This window comes from Gigantopelta aegis, chromosome 4 (genome assembly GCF_016097555.1).
Source record: "Gigantopelta aegis isolate Gae_Host chromosome 4, Gae_host_genome, whole genome shotgun sequence".
NCBI lineage: Eukaryota > Metazoa > Mollusca > Gastropoda > Neomphalida > Peltospiridae > Gigantopelta > Gigantopelta aegis.
This window is the reverse complement of record NC_054702.1, coordinates 82,586,730-82,592,759: the sequence shown is the minus strand read 5'-3', so window position 1 is coordinate 82,592,759 and position 6,030 is coordinate 82,586,730. Positions and strand designations below refer to the sequence as shown.

General features: G+C 34.7%; 1 long non-coding RNA gene across 1 annotated transcript; it reads left to right on the top strand.

Annotated features, from left to right (window-relative positions):
• Positions 1-443: 443 nt before the first annotated feature.
• On the top strand, positions 444-5,650 carry LOC121371214. The gene is made up of 2 exons (XR_005957779.1): positions 444-2,671; positions 3,675-5,650. It is a non-coding gene; the product is annotated as an uncharacterized LOC121371214 (long non-coding RNA).
• Positions 5,651-6,030: the final 380 nt, after the last annotated feature.

The window sequence follows — 6,030 nt, the reverse complement described above, 5'->3', positions numbered from 1 at the left end:
CAATCCGGGGCACAAATTACTTAGGTCAATTTTGAAATTAAGCCAATGGGGGTATGGGGACTTTACAACTATATTTTTGATGCGCCATTTCTAATAAAAATAAATAAAATAAATAAAAAGTTTGTTAAAAGTTTTGGTCGCCATTTTTGATCGGGCGTTTCTAAATATAAAATTATACCATACATTTTTTTTTAAATTAGCCCTAAAATTTTGATGAAGGTTAATTACCCAGGGGGTTGGGCCATGGCCACAGGAAGTTTATTTAGTGGGGGGGGGAGGGGGGGGGACAGAGTGTTATAAGGGGCACCCATCGGGAACTTCAATGTGGCCGAAGCAGTGGAGGGCCCTGAGGGGGGAGGCAGTCCCCCGGACATTCCTAGCTCCCCCTACGGCCGAAACAGCCTACGCCTATGGCCCTAACCTACTTCCGGTGGCATCCGCGCGCATTCGGATGATCCTCAAGTCCAGAGGCGCTTCTCTGTTGACCACGGGAATCTTACACATATATTTTATACGGTTTTGATCACGATAACAGGTCGTTTTCACCACTTACATAATCTCATGATCTGTATTCAGAACAAATTCTCTCATCGCTTCTATAACGGCAACTGTTCCATTTCTGTGGATGTACAGCAGATAGTTAGGTTTATTTTCTATGATAGTTGCGTAAATAGTTTTCACATGAAATAGAGTGAACAAAGACTTTTCACTTAAGCCGATGTTGCAGTGATTACCAAGAGAAATCGGTGCAACTTCGAAGATTGTGGAAAAGATTTCCTCCATTTCTAAACATGTAGTCTTAAACTTTCATCAGAGAATTCAATTTCTCGCATTGTGTAGTTTGATATCGTCCGTTTGTTTTGTTGCATGGTAGTGATTTATAATTTGAATGGGAATAAGTTTTTTTTTTAAAAGCCAGACTAACGTCTGCGTCCGTACTTATAAAACTTTAAATCTATACACTCAAAATCTCTAATGAGGTCTACACACATGCAATTTGTCTGCCGTTAAAGTCCAGATTCTACTATTCTGGACCCTACATAGTTTAGGGTTTTTAAAAATAAATATTAAAAAAGTGATACAGGCAATACCACCTGCGTCGCTCATGAACATGAGGTTGGGGGTGGGAGGGGAGGCAGTAACAAATATTCAGAACCCAGTAATATAGTATTCGAATCTCCAGCTAAACAAAAATGGCATGTCTAAACTTAAAAGGACATGTTTTTTTTTTTTTTTTTTTTTTACATCTCTGCAACTCTCCCTCGATCCACCTAAGATTAAAATAAACAACAACATTCAAATATAATATTAAGCTAGTTTAACCCGTGATATGAAGCAGCCACTTACGAGGGTAAAGAATGTGGTCTTATTAGGACAGGTGGCTGCTTTATACAGGTCAGTTTATATTCATGATCCGTTCTAGATGATTTTAGAAAATAATACAGTGGCGTTTTCAGACAGGCGGTCGCTTTATACAGGTCAGTTTATATTCATGATCCGTTGTAGATGATTTTAGAAAATAATACAGCGGCGTTTTAAGACAGGCGGTTGCTTTATACAGGTCAGTTTATATTCATGATCCGTCCTAGATAATTTTAGAAAATAATACAGCGGCGTTTTCAGACAGGCGGTTGCTTTATACAGGTCAGTTTATATTCATGATCCGTCCTAGAAGATTTGAGAAAATAATACAGCGGCGTTTTAAGACAGGCGGTTGCTTTAGCAGAAGTATTCACTTCAGTAGTGTTTGAATGTCATATTGGGAACACCATGACCTGGACCTCCGACAACCACCCATGACTACTGACCTGTGTGTTGAAAGTTACATGTCACGTGATGTTTATGTGCAAGTACAATCAATGGTGTTATACTTTAACTAAAACAGTAACAAGGGGTGGTCTTAAACAACTGGCTGGACAATACAGATGAACTTGTATTATACACAATTTTGGACAATCATACATTAGCCTCACGTTTGATGAGTTACTATAATTTAGATTTATCAAGTGTCGCTTGAGCTGGTTTAACTGTAAGTGGTAGGTACACGTTTGGTGAAATATAGGACACAGCGATTGTCATGTAAGAGACGAAAAAATGTCATAACTGTGCAGACGGCTTGATGTGAAACTATAATGATCTATAGACGACGAACTAGAGAACTGTGTAATATGATGTCAAGCAAACAATTGTATTTATTCACTGGAACAAGTTAACGAATAACTGTATCAAGTAACAGGTGTTTACGTACAGTAAATTACTGTTGTTAGTTTGTCAGTTTATTTTTAAGTAGACGTATTTGGGTTTTTTTAAAATCCTGTCCTGGTGTTATTCCGACAACAAGGTTAACGTAAACAGATCATTGACCTCAGCTCATTGTATTCTATTAACTCGTATAGTATACAACAGGTGAAGAGTTCAAAGAAACATGGAAGTGTTTACAGCAAATAACGCTTCGCAAGAATCAGATTCTCATGAACACTGGAGCAGTCTGGATGCGGTGGTATCGTGTTCTGATAGCGAACCTCTTTTACACAGTGAAACCAATATGAAAATTACAGGCGGTATATATACGGAGAGATACGGAATTACACGGACCGAGTGTGTAGACGAACAATTGGCAGACGAACAATTGAGAGAACAGAAGAAAACAAAACGGATTAAAAACAAAAAGGTACCGTATGATCAAGTACAATACCTTAATGAATAATTTAATAAATAAAATTAAGTGATATCTATTTTTAATGGCATAACTTATGCTTAATCAGTTATTAATGAAATTAGTTTTTGATAATATATACAAAATGTTCAATATTGTGAAATAGTTTTTTTTATAGTTCGATACATAGATCCGTCAGTTTGGCAGCAGATGTATCAAACTATTATAGTTTCTAGAGCTTTGAAAATGTGTGGTAAATTGGGTAAAAATAGTATTATTTGATATGCAAAACAATTTGTTGCATGCCAATAACTAAAATTACTTTAAAAAAAATATAGCATGCAATATTTCAGCGTACGTTATTAGAATATTTGATGTCTGATATTGTGTAAATAGATCAAAGAGACGAATATCCTGAAGTGAACTATTTTTAAACAATATTTTTACAAGTGGTCCTATACATGTATTTGAAAGCGGCACTAAAATGTTCAATATTTTGATAATAAATTATATTAACCTATTAATAGTTGTTTTATCTAAAAAAAAAAAAAAAAAAAAAAAAAAAAAAAACCTTTAAAAAATTAAGCTAACTGAAATCAAACTGAAATCGGATCTTACTGTCACCATTGCTTCTGTCAATTTTGTCAGTGGTGTTTAATTGGGTCTAATGAAAGGCCAATTAGACCTCTAATAGCAATGATTTTGGCTAGACGGCCCTATAAGATATTAAGACTGGGACAATGTTTGCACATCTAAAGCATATTTTTTACCAAACCCGTTTTTATTCTTGTAAATGTGGGGTGGGGGGGGGTGGGGGGTGGGGGTGGGGGGGTGGGTGGAGTGGAGTAAGAATAGGATTGCTGTCAATGTTTGTATCTAGGATCATCATCGGTAGAGTCCTGTTTATAAACTTTTATAACAAAGTTTAGTCACTCCCATTATCCTTAACCCTTACTGTGATATTAAGCCTATTACATGATTGTGTCCAACATGTAAATTAATTTTGTTTTAATTTTAGCTTCGGAAACGATTAGGACAAGTGGTGCACAGCAGTTGGAAGTGGCTGAAGCGTGGTTTTGCTGGTTATTATCTCTCTGCTAACTGGATGTTTGGATTTGCAGTTAGCCCGGCAGACATTTACAAATCTGCTTATGACAAGACTTGAACTGAAATCACTGTGTGCAGCTTGTTTTTTTTGTTTTTTTAAATCATCAAGAAACTACTTGTATATTATTTATGTATGCATGAAATATAAAAAACCAAAAACGAGAGAGAGAGAGAGAGAGAGAGAGAGAGAGAGAGAGAGAGAGAGAGAGAGAGAGAGAGAGAGAGAGAGAGAGAGAGAGAGTGAGTGAGTGAGTGCTAGTTTTAACAAATTTTATTTATTTAAAAATATATATATAAAAATTAATCTCAACAAAAACCCACTCCCAAAACAACCAGACCACACCTGTTATAAAATTTAGATTAGTTTGTGTTTAATAAGATAAATATAAATTAATATATTATATAATACTGAGTATTTAAACAGATGCTACCTGTTGACAGGCAACAGGTGCAAACTGGTTGTTGAATATATTTTGTATAAATTTATAATTTTATACTACACTATAGTAGGGTCTCCACGAGTACTCGGGCACGGGTCGAGTCTAGCAAAGACTAAGTCCATTCACAGGACTCGAGTACCCGTACAAGTGAGACAATGTAGAGCAACTAGTTCAGCGGTAACTAATTAACGATACAAGTTACACAATAATTATATGACTATTTGCTAGTTTCTTTTTTAACCTGGCTGTCCGTTCGTCCGTCACAATACTGAACGTATCAACGGGTTTCTAAATGCAATACAATGGCATGATTTGGCATTCATGTTCAGTGCTGGAATTAAGCTATATAATGCTATTTGACGTTATATTCCTTTGTCTCATTATCATCTTGTGTAAGCGTCGGGTACTCGGGTCCAGGTCGAGTTTGACTCTCGAGTACTCGAGTCCAATATATTGGACTCGTGGAGGCCCTACACTGTAGTGTGCAGTTTCATGTTGTATTTTATATTTGGGTAATGTACCTTTTGACTTTCCCTAATGATACTTGATTTGTGTTGTATATTACATTTTATCACAAAAGAGTATTCCTTTTTTAATTGTTCACTCATACTAAAAGTGCACGTCAAGTTATTTTTAATGGATGTTTTTATTTTAAATTTTTGTATTAAAGCATAAACATTTATTGCACAAACATCTCAAACTTAACTGAATACACCATCTTCTAAGCAGTTAAGGCCTGTACAAAATGCTACATTAATTGAAGATATTATAATAAATTTAATTGTGATGCCTCTATCCATATGTTAACTATGTTTAGTCAGCTCAGCAATTTTGGGGTGAATTTCTTTTGATAATCTGAACCAATGGCATAGGGAGATGATGCAAACGTCCATAAACAAAACTAACTCGTTGGTTAATCTAATACCATATTGTAGAAAACTGCAAATAGGAATACTGTATACAATGTGTTCAGAAACATTTGCATCTGTGCCATCTGTTGGTAAAATACCAGTTCAACATGTGTGCAAATACATGTATGTGTGTTTATACCAACAGTTAATACATAACATGTGGTAAATATTGTACAATATAGCACACCTGTGCACACAGGTTTTATTCTTAATATGGCAACAATGCTGAATTCATTTACACATGTATTGTGAAAAATATTGATAACAACTAAGATATCATGATTATTTAGTTGAATGAATAAAAATCTTTGCCATACATATACAATTCATGTAACCATTCTAGTCTGACATTGTACATACTCCCCAACATATCATGTCTATTCCTCAGAATATGACAACATTCCAATGAGTTATGGTTGTCCAGCTACAAAGAAGGCAATGGAAATAAGAAAATTCAACTAAAATTGATGTAATGTTGATTGGAATGACTTTCAAGACTGTATATATTTTTACTGTTAATAAAATGTTGAACAATGTCTTGGGTTACAAATATTAAAATATAAACAAAACTAAGGATGTTTTTTAATGGCGGTTATGCTGGGTGAGCATATTATTTCCGATTATTCCAGATGCTCAATTTACTGGCAGCTGTCTTTCTATTAATTTTGAATACTAGACATGGGAGTTTTCACCTGAATAACAGGATGACAAAAGACTGGTATAAAATAATTCAGATAAATAAATCCGATATCACAGATATTGGTTACTAATCTGAAACATATTTCAAACAAACTTAATGATACAGGATGATTCATTCAATACATATTTTGCCATTATCAAATTTATGCCAAATATTTAAATGTGTATTAATGCAATCTTTATTCACTTTCATTGGGACAAATCAATTATTTTATGT